The sequence below is a fragment of the Sarcophilus harrisii genome, chromosome 1, assembly GCF_902635505.1.
Source record: "Sarcophilus harrisii chromosome 1, mSarHar1.11, whole genome shotgun sequence".
In the NCBI taxonomy this organism is placed as follows: Eukaryota; Metazoa; Chordata; class Mammalia; order Dasyuromorphia; family Dasyuridae; genus Sarcophilus; species Sarcophilus harrisii.
The window spans coordinates 358,764,391-358,787,377 of record NC_045426.1 but is presented as its reverse complement, the minus strand read 5'-3'; the positions used below and the strand labels follow the sequence as shown (position 1 = coordinate 358,787,377).

The 22,987-nt window shown below is 33.9% G+C and overlaps 1 protein-coding gene across 1 annotated transcript in view; it reads left to right on the top strand.

Moving 5' to 3' along the window:
- The window catches only part of DCC (DCC netrin 1 receptor), a 1,389,687-nt gene that overhangs the window by 357,039 nt on the left and 1,009,661 nt on the right, over positions 1-22,987 (top strand). The gene's annotated exons all lie outside the window — the stretch shown is intronic.

The following is a 22,987-nucleotide window of genomic DNA, read 5'->3' as shown; positions in this document are numbered from 1 at the left end:
TATATTTAGGTTTTTTATATAGTCATATTGCTTCCACATTAGAATTTTAACTCCTTGAAGTAGAATCTATTTCAATTTTGTCTTTGTATTCTCAGTTCTTACCAAATAATATCTGATTCCTTCTGCCCCATTTCCATATGGGGTCCCTCTCAGACTTACCCAATCTTTATTCTCTCTCTGTGCACCCTATATAACCTTTCCAGCAGTGTACCATGATGTTCCAAGTTTTTTCTTCTTTTCAATGGATTTGCCTTTAAAAAGTTGATTTGAGGGTTGGTTACATTCTGCTTGCTCTGGGCACTTGGTAAGCTTGCCATAGGCACTGATATTGCTAGTTACGACTGATGCATCAAGCATTATTTTTTACAGTATAGTTGATTTCCTCATCTAATTTCAAGTGACAAAAATAGTCTAATTTCACTGCTTCCTTTGGGAGATGATTTCAAGTTCAATGGATTCCCTGTGAGGAAAACATGCTCTTGCCAGTCATTATTATGTAATGCTACTAAATACAAACTAGAAAGCTAGCTAGTTTTACTAGCCATAATCCTCTGGTTTGATAAGAATGAAGGACTCATTCTATTATTCCTGTGGCTGCTATAGTCAATATAATTGTTCTTGTAAATTTTAAAACATATCATTGTCTCACTTGTTCTTTATTTCCACAGTATAAAAATACTGCTTTGAACTTAGGGTTTTCCTTTTTTCATGTCTCAAAATTAGTTATATTTGATTTCTATCTATAATGCTCATACCTTAAAGGCAGAGACTATACCTTCTGTATTTCAAATAGTTTTTCCTACTGTGTCAGGAACTTAGGGATCATTTCCTTTTTTTTTTTAATTGCCATTTTGAAATTTTGACTTAAAGATGAGGGAAAGGGGAAGCTGAAGGAAAAAAAATTTATAGCTGGCTAATTCAAAATATTAATATAAGGGCCAAACATAAATTTATTTATTTTTTCTTCTACAATCCTTAAAGGGGCAGTTTGATCTTGAGAGCAGAAATTTAAAAGCACAGTAACTGCCGCCCATCCAAACCTTTTAGATTAGTGTGTTTTATAGCCATATGAAGAAAGCCACAGGGACTGGAGAAAAGAAGAATGTTTTATAGATGGATGGAAAGCCACTTAAAAGCACAGAAAAATCAATGTATCCAGAACACTTGACACAGGTTCACTGTTTGACTGTAACATGAAGAGGGATATGTTAGCTCGAAAAGAAGATTGTCCTTTTTACCATGTATTCAGATACATTTTGCCTATCTAGAGCAGACGTTTTGTCATATTTTAAAACTAGAAAACTCTTGTGCTCGTGAATGGGCAAATGCCATATTTACTCATGTAATTTCCCTTTTATGCTCTTCCGCTCTAAAATAACAGCTAACATTTGCATAGGGCTTTTCAATTTATGAAGTATTTTACATACTTGATCTTATTTGATTCTCTCTGCTTTTGTAAAATAGATACTTTAGTCATTAGTTTTCCCATTTTTCAGATATGGAAACTGAGTCTAGAAGAATATTAATGAATTGTTTGAGCTCTTCTAACAAGTAAGTAGAAGTAGCATTCAAAAAAATTTCTTCTGATTCTGGAACCAGGGCCCTGTTCTTTACTAGACAAAATAGAGGGATAAAGTATTATATTGCCATCTTGCTTTTGTCTTCTTCAGAAATTTATCAAAGATAAAATTAGTCAGAAGGGTTCCAAATGCTTTTTTTTCCCTTCTCCTTTCTTTCCCTCTGAAGTTCAGCTAAGTGGTCCAGTAAATATAATACTAGTCTTGGAGTTAGAATAAAAGAGTTCAGATTCCATCAGAGACATATATTATCTACGTGGCCCTAGGCAAGTCACTTAAGCTCTCTGAGTCTCCATTTCTTCATAATAAATTAAAATGATTTGACTAGATCAACTTCTTTTTAACTCTAAATCCTAATAGTTATCCCTATATCCTACTTGGAAAGAATTTTGGATAATGACACCACATATATAATCAATATCATATTGCTTACCCTCTCAAGAGGTTAGAAAGGGCAGAAGAGAGGAAGAGAATTTAGAACCTAAAATTTTAGAAAAATGCATGTTAACCTTTATGTGTAATCAGGAAATATTTAATGAAATATATAAAATTATATCAAAAGAGAAAGAAAGCTAAACTCATTCTTTAAAGTAGAAAGACATATAAAGAACTTTTTCCCTATATATAAAGATAGGAAATGATAACTTTCAAGTCACGTTTCTATTCAGTCTTCCCTTTCTAACTTCAAGTTTGGAGCTTGAGAAAAGAAACAGCAGAAAGTGATCAAAGCCTCCACTCACTATTTTTATGTCCCTACAGAGATGGACATGCATCATCAAATCTAATAACCCTGCAACTTCCATTGCAGTTGAGGTCAGAAGGAACCAGAGAATGACAGGAAGTTAGAGAGACAGGGCTAATTGACTTTGCTGTCTAAGATGCTAGATTTCACACTGAAAGAGACCTTAGAGATCATTTAGAACAATTTCTCATGCTTCAGATGAGACAACTGAGACCAGGAGAGGTGAACTATCTTACATAAGATCACACGGTAGCAGGTAGAGCTTAGATATCCACTCAGAGCCTCAAATTTTCAAAATTGCAGTCTTTCTACTCTCCCAAACTGCCTATCTTATATTGTTTATTCTATCGTACTTTTTTATTGAACCAGATCAATTCCTGAAATGGCGTGTCCAAGGTCATAAAGTTAGTAAATAGCAAAACTAGAATTTTAATCCAAAAATGCTGAAATTCACTTTCAGATCCATTTTTTATTTGCTCTATTTTTATTTTGTTGTTTTCCTGTGTTTGTTTTCCCTACCTACTTATTTCTAAGCAGGAACTGTAAATTTAATTTAACCTTTTATCTCACCTGGCTTCTGAAACTTAGAAGTCCCTTATGTGTCAGTAAGATAGTTGTTCTTTTAAAAAAAATACACAAATAATAACATCCTTTTAAAAAAAGTATTGAAAGTAAAATGCATGCTTGTTTGTTTCTAAAAATTTACATGCAGTGGAATATTTGATGGCTAAAAATATAGGAGTAAATATGTTAGGGTAAACTCAGAATAAGACAAGGAATATTGTTTGCACTTTGATCATTTTATATGACAGTTTGGCCTACATTAGGTATTCATGGTGTGTAAGTCATGTTGTATCTGTTTTGTCTTTGTTTCTGCAATGAAACACAAACAATATTCTACAGCCCCCAAGGGCTGTATTAATATCAATTCCTATGGAATGTGTTATATAGCTAAAGGTACTGAAGTGGTTAAGTGACCATGTCCATTGAAAATCAGAAATTTTCAGTATTAGCAGAATTTGGTTCAGTGAGTTGCTTGAGCAATCACTCAGAAAATCATTGTCTTATTAATATTGACTCTTTGTGGGACATATTTTCACAGAATATCATTTCTGAATATCATTTCATCTGTTTAAACGAAGGAAAAGAAGCATTTTTAATGAAAAATAACACTTGTAGTTTGTATTTCTAGCAATTTCACTTAAGAGATGGTGCATTTGGTTCTGATGTGGTCATATGAGAGCTTGGCCAAGCAGATTTTGGCTCCTATCCAAGAAGGAATCAATGTGGTCAGCAATCATGGAGAGGAAAAGGCCCCTTTCAGTCCTCTCAATTGGAGAATGTAAATGAATTGGCTGCTCCATGGGAGGCTTCATCACAGTTCTCAGATTAAATGGAATGTAGCACTGTGTTCTCCTGTGATTAGTTGGGTTGGCTCATATTGAAATAAAATAGCCCGATATCTTTGCTGCCTTGGAAGCACTTTTCCCCTTCACCCCACAATCGTTTATATTTCTCATCATTGCTTTGATTGTTGCTATTCCCAAAGCAGTATTATCAAATCTTATTATAGTTAGATCCTTAAAATGACTACAAATGGGTAGATTCAGCAAGATGAAATGGATAGGATGTAATTTTTTATCACCCTAAACAGAGATGAAATGAGTGTGGTTTGATGGATAGAATACCAGCTTTGGAGACAGAAAGATTTGGGTTTAAGTCTTTCCTCTGACATATACTGGTCTTCTTACTTGCAGGGAATCATTTAGCTCCAGCTGACTCAAACAAAATCTTTAAAACAGGAGTTCTTAACTTGGGATGCACAGTTCATGAATAGATTTCAGGAAGTCTTTTGAACCTGGATAAAGAGAAAAAAATCTTTATTGTCACTCACATTTAACTGAAAAGAACATACTATCAATTATGATTTTAAGATATCCTGAGAATTGTTATATGGAGTTCATTAGATTAGTAACATAGCTGATAGCACCAAAAGTGTTTTTAAAATATAGTTTGTAGAATGCTGCTCTGTCTATAATTGAAAAAAAAGTGTTATTCTGTATGAGTAAAGGGAGTTTTCCTTTCTGGGAGTTCCTGATTACAATAAAACAAGGAAGAATAAAAGAAAGAGAGAAAGAGTAGGGAAGAGAGAGAAGAGATAAAAGGAACTAATGAAGGAAGGAAGGAAGGGAAGGAGGAAGGGAGGGAGGGAGGGAAAAGAAAAATTCCCTGAAAATTTGTGGCATTTATTCAAAGACTAAAAATATTTCCTGGCTTATGCATATCTTTTACTATTCTTCCTGAAAACTTTCTTACCTAAAACATTGGCTGGATGGCATTATTTAAATCTGCAGAAATACATTAATCTATGCATAACAAACACATGTGGTATTGAGCTTAAGAGCTTTTTCTTAAATAACAAAATATGGAATTTCAATTGGAAGGGAGTCTGGAAACTCATGCTTGAAGTAGATTGGGCTCTGCACCATACCCAAGGAGTGATCACCCCATCTCTTCTTGAAAACCTCTAATTAGGAGAGAAGTTCCTTGACTCCAATTTTAGTACCCTTTTCATTAGAACTCACTTCTCTTTGCCAGTAGCCTGAAGGGCATACTAACACTCTTGATTTGATTTTCTGCCTCTTAGTCCATGAGCATGACAGCAGACAGTGTGTTGCCTAATTAGTAAAATTTGTTGACAAATGTTAGGTGGTTTTTACTGGAGAGTTTGGCAGTATTAAAGATCTCCAAAGGATATATAACTTGGATGGTCTTCAGAATTTTAAAATCATTGTTTATGTTCATATTCCACATGAAGGAAGGAAGGGACAAATATTTATTAAGTACCTACTATGCACCAGGCACTGTTCTAGGTGCTTTACAAATACTACTTCATTTGATTCACACAATAATCCTGGGAAATGCTTTTGTCATCCCAATGTACAGTTGAGGTAATTGGGGTGGGCAGAGGTTAAATTTGCATTCAGGATCATACAGCTTGTAAAGGTCTGAGGCTGAATTTGAACCCAGCTGTTCCTGACTCCAAGCCCAGCTCTCAAGTCACCTGAGGATACAAAGGTAAAAATGACATATTCATTTCTCTCAATGATCTTCCATTTTTAAAGGAAAAGGGGATATAAATAAGCATATAGGAAATATGGCAAATTTGAAAACAGAAGTTCCTAGAATCTATGAGTATTTTCAAAATTTTCATGTAGAAGGTTACACGTCAACTGAGATTTCAAAGGTTGGGATTCTAATTTGCAGCGATAGAGGAAGTGCACCCTACCCATGAATTGATAAATTCATCATTCATATCAGTATAAATGTCAAATTCAATTTTTGGTTTAAAAATCAACTGAATAAGTTTTGAAGAATGGAAACATGACTACTAGACAATAGTTCATATGAAATAAAAGACCTGGGGGTTATAGCAAAATGAATTCTCAGTATGAGAGAGCAGAGTAACATGACCACTGAAAACAGCAATTCAATTTTGCGTTGCCCTTATAGTTTTCAGAACATAAGAGTTTGGTAGTTTATTGGAGTCTGTTATGATCAGTCTTTATCTAGAATTTTGTATCCAGGTCTGCGTACCATATTTCATAAAAGACATGTACCAGTTGGAATCTGTCCAGCAAAGTATGATATGGCATCAATGGTGATAAGATTAATTAATGAAAAACATGAAATTTGTCCTAAAGAAGATTTACTTAGCTAGGCTAGTATTGCTACTTTTAAAACTCTGAAAGATTTAGGAGGGACTTTTTTTTCTTTCATTGTAGTCCTGGATTAAAACTATAGAAAGTCAAAGTTTGATTCAATATATAGGATTTCTTAGAAATTACATCTGCTTAACAATGAAATTTATCACCTTAAACAATTTGTTTTCTGATATTTCATTCAGACGTTAAGGGGTCTTGTGGCAAGATTTCTTTTTCTTTTATGGTAGGGATTGTATAGAGAGAATTCATACTTGAATAAGAAAATGCGTAATAGATGATTTTCTAATTCTCCTAGCTAGAAAGTAATTTCATATCTATTCCTTATTTGAGCCTCAACAAATTTTTAAATTATTAAGTTTTTAAACTGTTCTTACATGGTACAGGGCCAAAAATTTTAATGTCACTCCCCTCAAAAAGTTTCCATTCTACTGGGGGAAAGATATATACCTTTATTAATGAGATATCATGCAGGGGGCAGTCAACATTCCTTTGTTATAAGGAAAACTTGTGGGGCCAAGCCTCTAAAATTTTATTGCTCTCACTAGAATATACTTGCTATTAGCAGTTGCCAACATTTTCTATAAAATTATATCACACTCTTATAAATATAGGTTTTTATTGACATCTATGCTTATCTCTTTCTTCTATTTCTGTGTCCCTGTGTCTTTATGCTCTATGTCTGTGTCTCTGTCTCCCTCCCCTCATGCCCCAGGCATTCTATTTCTCAAATTTGTGTTTTATCTTGGGTGGCACTTTCTATATCTGTATTTCTGAACTGTCTCTACTCCTGCAACTATGCCCCAAATTATTTCAAACTAGAAAATTTTCATACTGGAGAAAGAGTATCTCTCTTAGTGTGAGACACTTCCAGGTTACATGGGAGGGCAAGTTAAAAGAGAAAAATCACTGTTGGCCCCTTTGAGAATTTATTTTCCCATCTAACTCCAAGCTTACAATTTCTCCCACTCATGAAATGGAATTGCTTAAATTCCTCTAGGGCTTAGCTCTTTAAAGCCCCCAAAGGCCCAGCTAATTTGTTTGCTTAGCAAATATCCTTCCTCCCTTTTTAACTTAATTAGAGAGATGTTCCTACTTCATAAAGATATTAAACTAACTCTCTCTCTCTTTTGCTCTTTCTCTTTCTCTGTCTCTCTCTTTCTCTTTTTCTCTCTATCTTTCTCTGTCTCTGTCTTTCTCTTTTTCTCTTTCTCTTTCTGTCTCTGTCTCCCCACTCTCCAATAATAAATATATCTTATTTATGCATAAATATACATATATTTTCATATTATCTATATATGCATATGTATCGTTTACAGTGGAACAATTTAAATCTCATTTTGACATTTATGCAATGCAATGCAATGCAATAACAATAGTTAAGTTGGGAAAACTGTCTCCATTAATTATGCACTTACATATACAATCTTGTAATAATTTTGTGAGGAAGATGGTGAAGATTTTGTCTCCATTTTATTTATAAAGAAACTGTAGCCCACAGAGAACTGTTGTCTTAGGTCATCTAGTATGGAATGAGTAAGGATTAGAACTCCTATCCTTGCTTCTTAATTTCTCATCCCATTTTCTTTCCATTTTATTATGACTCTAAAACATAAATGATAAGTGGCAATATATTTTGTATAAATCTCATTTTGGCTTTACAGCAATCTCTTGAGAGAACTATTATTTCTACTTTGCAAAGTGAAGAAACTGGGGCTCTCAGTATTTTAAATGAGGTCTTTCTTAATCCTGACTCAGCTACAGTAGTTAATGGATATACTTTACTTCCAATAAGCACTTAATACAAAAATAATAACTAAGCATATACCTCTCATTAGGGTCCTTATTGAATTTTCTCAGGCCTAGTTTAAGAGCAGTCATTTACTGAGGACTCTTACATACCTAAAACCTATGATTTTCCAGATTGTAAAAAGCAGACTCAATCTTTATTTGATTAATCATTAGGGATTTTGATCATCTCACTTTTTTCCTTCTTTTCTTCATGTCCTGTTCCTGCTCTCTGGTTGCAGTTTGTATCTCAGGATTTAAGAAATAAGAAAGAAAAGGAGGAAATAGAAAAATGAAAGCTTTATAACAAATCTTAACTCCCAAGGTGCCAGAGAATTAGAAATCAAATACAAATGTTCAGCCTAGGAAATTGGACAGCTCCCTAAATAGGGCAGAAAGAAACTTTGATCTAGCTGCTATTTCCTTATTTGAAGATAAATGTGGAAGTAGTCAGGTGATTATTAAGACCCTTCCAACTGCATAATTCCCCTATGTCTTCAGATGACCCTTGGGGGTTAGGGGAAGAGGTAGGAAATGGAGAAATAAAGAAAGACTACTGGATTGACTTATCCTGTTGTCCTTGGTGAATCCATCCCAACTTTATTTCTAATCACCCTCAGAGCCAGTAATGGAAAGATACTATTTTATTTAAAAAGGTTCTAATTATTGAAAACCCATTTAGAAAATGAAACTTTTCCTGTACACTCAGAGACAATACTAGTGTGTGTGTGTGTGTGTGTGTGTGTGTGTGTGTGAAGAATATCCCTGATTGGCAAGATCCTGGTAATTGTCATCTAAGTGACTCTAAAGAAATATTTGGGGTCTTAGACACATTAAGCAGTGTGCTGGCATATCCAATTAATACATAATATACTGGAGAAGGTGATTTGGTATAAGGTCAATTATGAGGTTTCTAAGTCAGTTATAGACCCAGATTTAGTAACCTTAGTTGTCTTGTTAGATCAGGAAGGTTATTAGGCACTCTAGAGAAAATTCTGTCCTCTGCTAAGCCAAACGAAACCTGGTGTTCTTAACTGTTTTGTGTTATGGATCCCTTTTGGCAGCACAGTGAAGACTATGGACCCTTTCTCTGAAAAAAAAAAGTTTTTATATGGATAAATGACTACAAAAAAACCCATTATGTTAAAATGCAGAAATATATATGTATACATACACATACATATATTAATTTTCAAGTTCATGGGCCCAAGAACCTCTGAATTGACTGCACCTTTCCTCCCCCAAAGTTGTAGCGCTAAAAGATCTATCACATCTCTTATCCCACTCTTGCACCAAAGAACTGTTATAGAGCATTCACCTGGACATTGCATTTCTTCCCCTCTTTCTGGAGCCACATAAAACTCTTTCTGCAACATCAAGGAACAGGGCATGTCACCCCCTCTCTTTGGCTGGGTCACTGTAAAGCAAGCAGGATCCGTGTAAGGTCTAACAATGGGACAAAGGCCCTTCTGTTCTTCTGCAGGGCTCCTTTTCAAGGACCATTTAAGTTTCCATCTCAGCAGACACGAGGCAGTAGCACATAGTTGGTCAGTCCACACTGATTGCTTCCTATTTTCATTCCTGAAAATTAGAAAAGGAATCATTTAGAGCATGATGGAAGAGAGGGTAGGATATTTAAAAATATGTCTGCAAGCTATATATGGTCACACTATTTAAACCATCATTATGATGTTTCTCTGGTTTAAAAAAGAATAAGGGAATTATAGGGCAAATTGCATAACATCTTTTCACTTCTTCTGATACATGGCACCCAACTGCCACCAGGTAATTTTGGTACCTAATAGGATGATGCAGGAATAACAATTAACCACAGATAATGGAAAGGATTGATTTATCTACTCCTTGATTCATTCAACCTGAATTTGTATCCATACAGAGATCTTGATTATTCAGACAACAATGCAGATATGTGTTATTGATCATTTATAAACTATAAAATGCTGTAGTTAGGACAAAGGTGAACAGAAATAAAGACTATCTGGTAGCAATTAAGTATCTGTTATTAATCTATCAATAAGCATTTATTAAGTGACTACTATATACCATACTGTATCCTGGTGATAAAAATACCAAAAATAAACAAATGATACTTTGAGAGATTACAATATTTCAGCTCACACATAAGTACTCTACAGATAATAAAGATATGCAGAATGAATACAAAATAATTATCAGGCAATTAAAATAGGTGAATACTAGCAGATGGGGGGCCTTCAGAAAAGACTCTGAGTTTATTCCACCTTTCTAAATGTTTACTTATTTATCTTTTTTATCTTTATAGCTTCCTCAGTCCTTTTTACAACTTCTTCCCTCCATGCTTGTTCAAGTTCATAATGATTTCCTGCAGATTTCTGTTATAATTAGAAAGAACTTATAGGAGCATCTAATTCAACCCCCTTAATATGCAGATGAGAAAATGGAGTCCCAGGGAGGTGAGATCCTTTTACCAAGGCCATATGAAATCACACACAGTATGTAGATGACCTTTCTGGGCCTCCATTTTCTCTTATAAAAATGAAAGATTTGAAGTAGATAGCCTTGAAGGTTCCTTTCAGCTCTGAATCTATGATTTGTTGATCCTATGATTTTCAGTAGACTCCACAGTGGGCACTTTTGCTTCCAACTCTCAGCTCTCTTTCCAGTATAACATTTTGCTTTTTCCTTAATCTCTGTGTGCTACAGACTTGAAAACTAAATATCTCAAATGGCTCAGAGGTTGACCTTGCTTAGATATTTCTGAGATGACCAGATCTCAAAATATTTTTTCTCCCTTTCTATGTAACATTATCTCAAAAGTATGTCTCCAATGAGCATGCACTAGTTCCTGATTATTTCTGTTCATAGCACTCAGGGGTCTTTTTACAGGATCAAGATTCCTCTGTGTCAATATCTGACAACTTAAAGGAACTAGACCTCTAGGATCATTTTTGCTTTTGTTTTCCCAATATTCTGTAACCATGAATGGAAACAAAGCCTAGTTTTGTCAGTATATTGTTGTTAGTACTTTGTTCTTTAAGAGAGCCAGTGACATCAGACAGGCAATGTCTTGATTTGCGAGTGAATTAGATTTAAGTGAGGCAGGACTGTGTAGTCAACAGCCTTTCTCCTTCTAAGCCATCTGGTTCTAGTGGCAAGATATAGATCATGATGATTAGAGATGGCCATGGATGCAGTGGGAGATCTTAACCTTTTTAAGCTAAAGTCTTTCCCAGGACTCAATTTTCCATGGCAACACCCATTCAGTGATTGAGGTTAGGGAATGTCAGAAGTCTCTTCATCAATGCTGATAAACAATTCTTCTAACTTATAGATTGAGAAATTAAGTGACTTACTGGGTCACAGAGTGAGTATATGTCAGAGTAATCAGACCTTCCTATCTCCAACTCCAGCCTCCTTATTAGTCTATACTTTCTGGCTAAATTCACAATTTTGAAACCAACTGTTTACAATGAACAAATTAAATGACACAGATTAACATTGATATATACTTCAAATTATCAAATTCTTTGGGGAAGTTCCTTTAGAAGGATCTTAAAATATGATTTGGAAAATAAGTTCTGTCTAAGAAAAAGATGGCAGAACAAAAGAAAGGAGCTGAGTAAATATTGCTTCACTTGAAAGGATGTGGTCTACAAAAATCAGAAAACACTGAGAAGTGATTGCCTTAGTGGAAATGCAGGTATGGGAAGGCAAGAGCACCCTCCCATATTCTGAAATTTTGAAACTGGTTGTCAAAGTTTTGAAATTCTCTAAATAGTTCCTTAAAAGCCATCATGAAAGATACTGTGATTGTCCAACTATTTTCATGGTGCTCTCAAATCCAGACTACTGGCCTATCAAAGTAGTCTTTTCCACCTGCTTCACTCAATTGCTTTTATTGTTTAACTGCGACCTGCTATAAATATAAACCAACTGGTCTTAAATCCTCTATGCATGGCTAAGGAAATAAATTTTTTCCTCCTGAGTTGTGGAATTGAAGTGTCCATAAAGAGGGAGTGCTCCATGTTAGCAGTTGAGTCTTTCCCTTCCCCATTAACCCATTAATCACTTTACTTTTCAAACAATTATCCTTACCTTAAGACAATACATCAAGAGGAGAAGACAATACATCAAGAATTGTATATTAAAGCTTATTCAAGCACAGTTGGCTCTGATGAAAAATAAAGTTCTGCTTGGTTGAAACAGGACACTGGGGACTTGTTAAACAGAGTTCTCATGAGTGAACAAGGATGGTTAGGCAGTCCTAAAGGAAGATGAAACCCATCCTAGTGAAAAACCTTAACAAGTTAATAATAGGCTTTTTTGGCTTAGTGACTTCAGTGAAAGGTACCATTTGAGTGGTATGCTCAAAACCAGAAAGATTGTCTTTTTTCAGCTGAATGCTATGACCTTGGAAGGGCATGCTGAATCAAATAGCCAGTGTATTGCCTGGTATCCAAAAAAGGAAAAAAAAGAAAAATCAGCAGAGAAAGCATCCAATTTTGGATTAGCCCTAGTTTAAAAGCACATAGCCCATTGTAAACAAATATTTTAATAAGGAAATACATGTTATTGTGATTCATGTAACTGCAGCATAATAGAGACTTAATGTGAAAACACTTTTTTTTTTTTTTTTGGATGAGACAATGGGGTTAAACGACTTGTCCAGGGTCACATAGCTAGTAAGTGTCTGAGGAAGGATTTGAACTCAGGTTTTCTTCACTTCTGGGCCAATGCTCTAGCTACTGTGTCACCTAGATGCCTTTGAACATTTATTTTTTATTAAAATTATTATTTTAATATATCTGCATTTATGAGTTTGTGTTAAGTGCTATCATAGCAACTAATTCTAAGCAATTAAATGGATTTTAAATAATTTTAATGATTAATGATTAACCACATCATTAATTAATTAATTGTTAATAATAGTTAATGAAATTACAGGCATTTTCATCTGCTGTCCTCCATACCTAGATCTCTGTATTTCCTCAACTTCATATGCAGACCTCACTGGCTTTCTTCAAGTCATAGCTAAAAATCTATAAAAAGCTTTTCTTATTCCCTCTTAATGACTCTGCCTTTTTTTCTATGAATTCTCCCTAATTTATCTGAATAAATTTTATTTGTTTCGAGTTACTTGCGTATTATTCCTGCTATTAGACTATAAGCTAATTGAGCTTAAATGTAACCAGTATAAAGGAGCAATAGGAGGAGATTATATTGCATAGTGCAGCCTGGAAATCACATACAAACAACCCCAAAGATCAGAGAAGTATAATTTACAAACTGTATGATATATTACCAAAATTCATATTCTGATAATATGTGCTGAATAAAGGAAATCATCTAGGCACTGCTGTCAGGGTTCCACTCCAATCCTATGATATATAAATTCCAGAGAAATAATAGATCTCTAGAGTTCCAGACCAGCAAAACATCAAAAATGAACTGATAATTTTGAATTGATGACTTTTTTTAATAACTTTGAGATGGCTTGGATATGTAAATAAATTAACCCTAAGGTGTAAAAGATAGGAGTTGGTCTGACTTCCCCTCCCCCACCAAAAATCATCAACAACAATAATAATTGAACTAAAACCCAAATCAGAAAACAACTATAAAATAACACCTCAAACTTCTGTCCATCAAGCAATTTTCTTCATCAAGTCTGTCTAGTATTCTCAACTCCTAAATCATGATTACATGAGTGAAATGTCTAGCCACTTCTCCATCCTCTTCACATTGCCAACCTTCACCATACCTTGTTTCCATATCACTTTCTGCCTTCTTAGTCTTGCTCATTTTTCACCATTTGTCCCTGTATTTTCTTTATTTCCCTCTCCTGCTTGCCTTTACATACTTTATGATTATTAAATTGTGATTGCCACTGATTTCCTTTTGCCAATCATGGTCTTTTCTAGCCAGTACTCAAAGAATCAGTAAGTTGTTTGTTCCCATTTCATAAATTCATAATTATCATTTGCCATAATTTACTTTTTAAATGTTCCCCAAAAGCTCCCCAGCCAAACTGTAAACTCCATGAGAGCAGAGACCATCTTAAATCTCTTCCCTTCTTTCACCTTCTTTTCCCTCTCCTCCCCTCTCCTTCTCTGCTTTATCTATCCCTAGTCCTTTCCTTTCCTTCTTCGATGGTAGCATACAGCAAATTACTGAGCACATAATAGACTCTCTGGAATTCTGAAGATTATTTTAATGATTTAATCAGAGTAGGGGAGAAGACTGTTTTCTGTCATGCCCATAGATAGCATGGTGGTCCTAATCAGCCATTTTTAAGATTATGTAGTTACCAGAGAGTGTGGAGATTAAAATAGAGTATAGTTATCTCAGTACAAAATTACCCATTAGGGGTTCTGGTGTTAAATTACAAACCCTTTTAAAAATTGGATATTATAATATGCAGATGATATAATAACACCTTTCATTTTACCTTTCTTCTGAAAAAAAGAAAAATATTTGAAGATCCTATTTAATATTCTCTATGCTCTCTTTTGGTAATCTTATAGGTTCCATTGTTATTGCTATAACTAATTCTTAGATCTATATGTAGCCCTCATTTTTCTTCTCAGCTCCAGTCCCATATCATCAACTATCTATACTTTGTAACTCTTTAGAATTTATTTATCAATGTTTCTGTTGTTTTCCCCCAAACTGTAAGCTTTTCATAAATAGAACCACTTCATTTTTGTCTTGGTATACCCAGCACTTAGTATGGAAGTACATCATGAAACATAATAGATGCTTAATGAAACATCCTACTATTTCTGAGAAATAGAAAAAATAGGTGATTTGTAGGGAAGGTAAAATATTCTATGTAGTGGTGAGGAAACCATAAGTACTAGAACATAAATTAAATACTCAGCTTTCAATTCACTGCTCTTTTATTAAGTAGGTGTATGGAAAGCAGTGTACTAGGTGATGGGGAAAATTTTATATTTAGATCATAACAATAACTGACACTTATAGAACATGCTACATGTTAGTGCTTACAAAATGCTTTATCTATATTGATATCTCATTTAATCCTCACAAAAAAATCTATAAGGCAAATAATAGAATCAACTTAAGTAAACAATCACTTATTACATACCTTTTTATTTTACTAGTATAGTTATTTTAATTTCCATTTTGTATATAAGGTATCTGAAATTCTGAAGAGTGAATTGTGACTTGTCCATGATTATATACCAGTTTCAGAGACTACATTTGAACTGAGAGATTCCCTGACTCCAGATCCAATGTTTCTTTCTTGGGGGAGAATCAGTCATTGTCGCCAATATACTTTGGCCTAGTGGGAGATTTTACACACACACACACACACACACACACTCCAAAATCAGAGTACTTACTACCTCTTCAGTTTTTTTTTTTTAAGAAGTAGAAAAATGCTATGTGATTTCAAAAAAGGAAAGTCATTACTCACTAGGATATTACTCTAGGCTTCATGGAGAAATCAAAATCTATTTGATTTCAATTTAAAGATTGTACAGGAATAATTGGAGAATTATGATTAATGATGGAAACATAGGGAAGAACCTCAGGAACAGTATAAAGCTAGGTGAGCAAAATCCATGGTTATATCCAGGGGCCTCATTTAGCCACTAAACATAGCATGTAGAAGAGAATGGTATGAATTAAGCCTTGATTGTGGAGGTACAGCTGTGTAGAAGTCCCTGAAATTCTTGACAAGAGAGTATGATCTTTGCTCAGTATTACAAATAGTGTGAAAGATAGATGTAAAAAAAGTGAAGAGAGGCAAGAAAACAAGTTAAATGGCTATTATTATGTTCTAGATGTATCATGTTAGATTGCACTGGAATAAAGAGAATATGATACATGTGAGAGGCATTAACACAAATAATAACGGTAGAAATAGGGAATAGATTTGTAATTTCATTATTAGATGAAATTCCCAGATGAGGAAAATGCTTTTACTAACACAAGTCAACAACTTGTCTGGATTTTTAAGCCTTAGAGAGTTGCTTAGAATATTGAGAAATTAAGTCATGTTCATTGAATGACATAACCAGGATGTTCCATGGCAAGTGAAACAAGATTCTCCTTGACTGGGAGACCAATTTTCTAGCTGCTATACTTTATTAGGATAAAATCCAAGCTCTTTTTATCAATATAGAATTTGTTTAATTGAAGAAAAGGATGTCAAAAATAATCTCTCAAAATGCGAAACAGTTGCAGATGTGCCTAATTTTCTTGCCTCTGTAGTTAAATATTGAGATATAACAAGGAAAATTTTTATTTTTATTCTAAGCATTTCTTCAGATTTATGACTATAAGGTACTTTTCCTGATGAAATGACTAATGTTTCGTAAATATAGGGATAGATATAGTTGGATTTATAAAAGCAACAACAAAAAAATCTTAAGGCTCTTGTTTTCAATGGCTAACTCAAATGTGCCTTAAGTCTCAAGCTGCCTTCTTTTATTATGAATCAATTTAATTTGGACCAACTTAATGAACATGCATTAAGTACCAACAAATTTCCAGATACTATACTAGGTTCAAGAATAGAATGACACAAAAAGAAACAAACCTGGCCTCAAGAAGCTTATATTTTATTAAATGATAAGGGGTTTGGTCAAGTGGTTAATTAAATATAAATTAACACAGTGAGATAAACTATTATTATAAGTAATAATTATATTAATATAAAGTCATACTCATATAAAATATGTAATGTTATATAGAGTAATTTAAGTTTAACATTCTGTATTAATATCTTTACTTTATATCATCCTTATTTTAAAATATAACTCTACCCCCTACCCTACCCAGACAGACATCCATTCTAACAAAGAAATATAGAGAGTTAAAATGGTAATTTAGTAGAAGTAAGCAAAATATTAACTAAATCTGACCAACTTGATCAGTATAATTACATAACATTAAGTTTTTATTATTTTGTTCTTTTTGTTTTCATTGTTTTCACTGTTTATTTTTGCCTGGCTCTGCCAACTTCACTACATTTATTCATATGACTTCTTAAACTTCTCTGAATTTTATATGTACATATACATATATGTGTGTGTATATATATATATATATGCACAATTATGCACACACACACATATATATATATATTTATATAAAAATTTGTAGTAGTATGTCATTATATTCATGGACTATAATATGTCTAATCATTCCCCAACCTATGGATATTTCTGTTTCTAATTCTTTTATACTACAAAAGCGCTACTATTTGTTGGAGCTGGAGAAAAAGGGGATAAGGAGTGAAAATAAGAAAGGTCTTATGAGAGCTAGGGTTTCTACAATGCAGAGTTGAGAAATATGTCCTTTTCAGACACAAAAGGACAAAAAGAAACATGTGAAGGTAGGAGATGGGTGGACCGTTTAATTAAGCAGCCTCCTACCCAAATGATAAAAAGAGTGTGAAGAGGAATCATTACATAAGACTAGAAAAGTAGATGGTAGTTAGATAATTGAATGGATAAAACAGTGGGTTTGAAATCAGGAAGACTTATCTTCATGAGTTCAAATCCAGCCTCAGACAATTACTGGCTATGTGACCTGAGCAAAATCATTTAAAGCTGTTTGCCTCAGTTTCCTCATCTGTAAAATGAGCTGGAGAAGGAAATAGCAAATCACTTCAATATATTTCCCAAGAAAACCCCAAACGGGGTCACTAAGTATCAGGAACAAATAAAACTAAAACTAAAAAGAAAAGTAGGTGGGAGTTATAGTTCAGAAGGCCTTAAATGTAAGCCTGAGGAATTCCTATATATGTATGTAGAAGTAGGGGTAGAATGTAAAAACATTTTTAAGCTATTAAAACTATCCAGTACATTACTTCCTCAGCCACCCATGCTGCTTCCTCTCTTAGAATACAAAGCTGCCAAATAATGCCCTCAGAGACTTACCTGGATATGTATGTTTTTAAAAAGATCTGAAACCTTAAAAATAGAGTTTGTTACTTTAGTCAGATAAATTGTCAAATTTCAATTTTCATGTACATATGGTATAATTAAGAGGAATTTTAGTGTAGTACAGAGGCAAACATGTGGTCCACAACATGTCAAGTGTGATCCAAACCAGATGGAACTATAATTAGGGTATATTTAATAAAGCAAATACATACACACATGCATATATGTGTACATATATACACACAAATATATTATACACACATGTGCATACATATAATACATATATGCACGCACACACATGTATAGACAGATATATGTATACATTGATATACATATATCATATAATATAAACATAGACAATACACATATGTATGTATATACATATATATGTGTGTGTGTGTGTGTGTGTGTGTGTGTATGGTTTTCTGAATTGGTTTATGGCCCACAGGAATCATTATGAGTGTTTAGGGCCCCTTGTTTCTCTTTGAGTTTGATATCACTGAAATAATAGATTTAAACTGTGATTCAGAAAGAACTTGGGGGCAAATCCTGATTCAGACACTAGCTGTTGTCCCTAAGTCTCTTGGTGCCTCAAATACATCATCTATAAGATGAGGTAGTTAAAATCTGGGTCCTCTAAGTTCCCTTCTGTATGGCTATAGTCCTCTTCATACTAGAATTCTAGAAGCCTGAAATTAAGCAGCATCTAGAGAAGATTAAATGTAGGCTATTGAAATTATAAAGAGTTAGCAATAGTAACTATGCTTCAGGCCTGGTTCTTCCATTTCTCTAGCAACCCATTCCTCCAGCCTTTTGTTATCATGACCAAGGGATATCAATTCCCAATTAAGCTACAAATTTTGATCAAGTTGGAAAAATTCCTCTAAGGTCCAATCAACACTAATGGAATTATTTTATTTAACTGAGTTATTATTTGCTAAAAACTATAGCACATTTTTATTTATTGCAATTTTGAATAGGATTGAGGAAAACATTTCAAAGTTGAAAGTACAATAATCTATTCATTTGAAAAAAATTAACTTTACTATGTATCCCTTAATGTCTTTTGAATTTTGAATGAAGTTGTTAGTCTTAAAAAGAGTTACCAAATATTTTTTCTTATCTCATATTCAGTATTGCAAATGGTTATTTTTTTGGCCACAGTATTACTTTGTGTGTGTGTGCACATGCACGAATGTATGCATATGTGTGTGCAGAATGTGCTTGTGATTCATTTATATCCTTTGATTTTCAACCATTCAAATAAATAGCAATGCATTTTCACCAGTTATTGAGATAGATCAATCCATTCCTGAAATGAATGGAACTTATTTATTTATTTTTAGCTGAGACGATTGGAGTTAAGTGACTTGCCCAGGGTCCCACAGATTTGAACTCATGTCCTCCTGACTTCAGAGCTGGTGCTCTATCCACTGCACCACCTTTTAAGTAAAAACACAATTTAAGCACCAACTAGATTACGGTGCAGAAAAAAATATAAACTAATAAATTGAGGGAAGTGATTTGTGTTGTTGTTTTGTTCATTATTTTCATTGCCCAAGTGCTTGGCATATGATTTTTCTCTTTGAGAAGATACTTTAATTCAGTAAATCAGGGTATCTTTTGATGCCTCAAATAAGGAACTATTGTACTCTAATTGCCTAAATAAGTTGATGTTCAAAGGCAACAACTGATTCTCGGTATAGATCTGCACAGATTTTCCTAATAAATTTGGACTAACTCATCCCATGTGTCTGGTTACAAAAGTCTATACTTACCAGATAATGGTCACTCCTTTTTAACTTCATGATTAATACAACTACATTTTATTCTTATTCTTCTGGAGAAATTACATAAGTAAAAACTAAAAGAGAATTTTCTTGGAAGCAGAGTCTTTGTGATGAAAAATGGACAAAAAATACTCTGTCTTTGAAATATGTAACTTAGCTTCTTATTTTAATTATTTTTTGAAGTGAGAATAAAATAAAACTTAAAATTGTGGGTTTTTTTTTTCCTTTTCCTGAACATTCTGACTGGAATAAAACAGATAGATAATGAAAATCAAAATAATCAGGATTGAATCCTGATTCAATGTGGTTTTGGATGATTTATAAAGCAAAAAAGCAAATCAAAATTAAATTAAATCAGGGATGTGAGAGTTCATTCTATTGCTATTTCTATGCTGTGGCATGTGATTGATTTAAAGGAAGGATTAAGAGGGCAGCTAAATGGCACAGTAGATAAAGCACCAGTCCTAGAGTTAGGATCTGAGTTCAATTTTGGCTTCAGACATTTAACACTTACTATGTGAAATGGGACAGCCCCATTTGCCCAGCAAAATAAATAAAATGAGAAGATTTACATTTTGTTTTGAAAAATACTCTGAATAAAATTTTGTAAGTCTTGTCAATAGTACTTATCCATTAAATTAGAATTAATACTATTTGATGAATAAGTAATGTTCACTTGATTCTAATGTAATGTTGATAAAATTCTAAAGCTTTAAGTGGCCTCTGGGATCATCCATTTAAATCTTGTTATTGTACAAATGAAGAAATTGAGGTACCTAAAAGAAAGGGGTGCTTTATTAATTAAGACAGTATGATTCAATGAAATGAATGTTATCTTTGGAATCACAAGCCTAGGTTTCAAATGCTCAGTATAATCATTGTTTGGATCTCTGGCAAGTTAACTTCTTTTGTGCCTCAGTTTCTCCATCTAAAAAATGGGTTAAGATAGGTTGGGACAAAAATCTTTTAAAGTCACTTCCAGTTCTAAATGTGTAATTCTGGTTGAAAACGGACATTTGTTATAGTCTCAGAAGATGGGGGTTTAAATATATGACACTGGACAATCATTTCACCATTTTGAGTCACTTTTTTATTATTAAAATGAAGATGTTGGACTAGATGATCTTCAAAATTCCTTTTGATTATAAATTTTACAAAGTTAATAAGGCTCCGCAGAAACCAAGAGACAAAAGCAATACTAAGATCTGGAATTCCAAATTCCCAGACTGTGCCATTCCTACTGTTATATGATACCTGCCCAGTTTCTTTCTTTGACTTTGAGAGAGGAGGAGAGAATTATATAATGAAACATATTAAGAAATTTGTTTCTAAATGTTTTAAATTATAACTAAAAGAGATCTTCAAAAGTCTGTTTTTAATATTAAGCTTGATACTGAATATTAATTTGTCCAGTTACACAAATGAGCTCAAGATATGCATTACTCTTTGGCTTATTTTTTTAAGTAAATGCTCTGAATAGGAGAGAATAGTAATCAATCCAAGCCCAAACTACCTAGAAAGGAAGAGTAAAGCTGTAGCACTGTCCAATTGCATGCCCCGGGGAGATGACTAGACTATTATTGACTATCAAATCACTCATACAACCATAGTACTCTAGTCTTCAGTGCACAATGCATTGAAAACCCAACATAAAATAAACTGAAATGAAACTAGGAGGTCACCCACAGGGTCAAAGTGGAAAAGCTTTGATTGCAGTCATGTATTAAGGTAAAGAAGATTCTATTATTCCCTCTGGTTCTTTCCTCACAATCAAATTACAAATTTGCTCCTACATAGATAATGTAACTTCTATATGGGACTGGTTCAGGAAGCCAGATTTACTAATTTTTGTGTTTACAATGGTGGTGGTGTTTTTACTGAAGATGTATTTTATATCATCATTATTCTTATATGAGAGGTTGTTTGAGTCAGAAAGACCAGGTTTCAAGAAAACTTTCTGACACATACTGACTCTATGACCAGTTATATAACTTCCTAGTATTTGGTATGATCTGAGCAATTCTTAGTTCCAAATGATGAGATTGATGTACGCACCAAATATTGTGGTTCAGTCATGTGAAGAATTCACAATGACCATTCTCTTTGGCAAAAGGTAGCTTTATTTAGGAGAAGAAGTTACAGACAAATGAAGAAATACAGTAGACTCAAGGAATGGTAAATATGAAGTAGAGTTAGGGGAGCATGTAACAATTAGCAATGGAATAGAAGTTCCTAGTGGAACTCACAATTAATGAGGAGAAATGGAATACCATAGGAGGTTGGAGTATGTCCTTAAATGAAAGACAAAATCCTAAAAGGGATTTAACACTCTAAAAGAGTTGGAGAGTTATAAGGAGAAAGAGGAAAGACACTATGAGGTATGGTGGGGTAATGAAAAGAAAGACATCACTTGGCATGGGGAAGGGAGGAGGAGAAAAACGCTATCAGGCAGAATGCTGTGGTGGGCTATAACCCCAAAAGGGGGTTAGCAAAGATCACATAAGCCATGGGCAAATTTATAGGGGGAAATTTGACCTAGGGTTTTCACGGAACTCAGATTTCTGACTGAACATAGAAAGGTGGAATTGCTGTAACCGCCACAGAGGGTGAACTCCACAGAGATTATAAGATTCAACTGATTCCCATCAGTGCCTTTCCCTGTTCGCTTCACGGAATAATTTCATCAGTATTTCAGTCTTTCTCTGCCAAACCCACCTCTTCAGTATTTACTTGTGACTTTCTTAGATTACTAGGTAAAGAGCCAGAATCCAATTTCTACTGACAGAAGTTTCTTATGCTAAGATGACATATCTAGTTATCTAGGATCAACAATGAGAAGCTACAGTTAGGATCAAAGGCTTAGAGTATGCCATTCAATAATTTTTCTTCAGAGAACCCTCTTTGCTCGGAATCTTGGAGATGTGGTCTAGAACAAATTGGGTCCTAGTGGAACCTGGCTTAAAGTGAGAAGGGCTGGGTTCTTGAAAAAAAACAAAAACTAAAATTAATTGGGTATTTACACCTCCACACTAGTATTCTGGGAATAAAATATTTAAGGCTCCAATGGATTTATGTCTAGGATCACACTAAAGGGAGGGAGGAGAGTGTTATCCATGGCCAATATGAATCAATTATGGGGCAGTTATTTATTTCCTGTATGGAAATGATAAAACACAAAAAGATTCATAATGAAAGATTAACACCAAACAGGATTCAATAATTTAATTATAGTTTCAATCGTTGCCAGTAGACTGACAAATAAACCTCCATGGAACATAAAGTCTTAGTTGTGAAGATTGCTGAACAGGCATATTTTTTTGCATTGACGTTATATCATCTAAGCAATTCCTAGTTAATATCCTGCCTGTGGTAATCTTCATTGAAGAAATACCCCTTTCTTTCCATCAGCTGCATTCAGGAGATATCTAGATTTTTGAACACACAAATT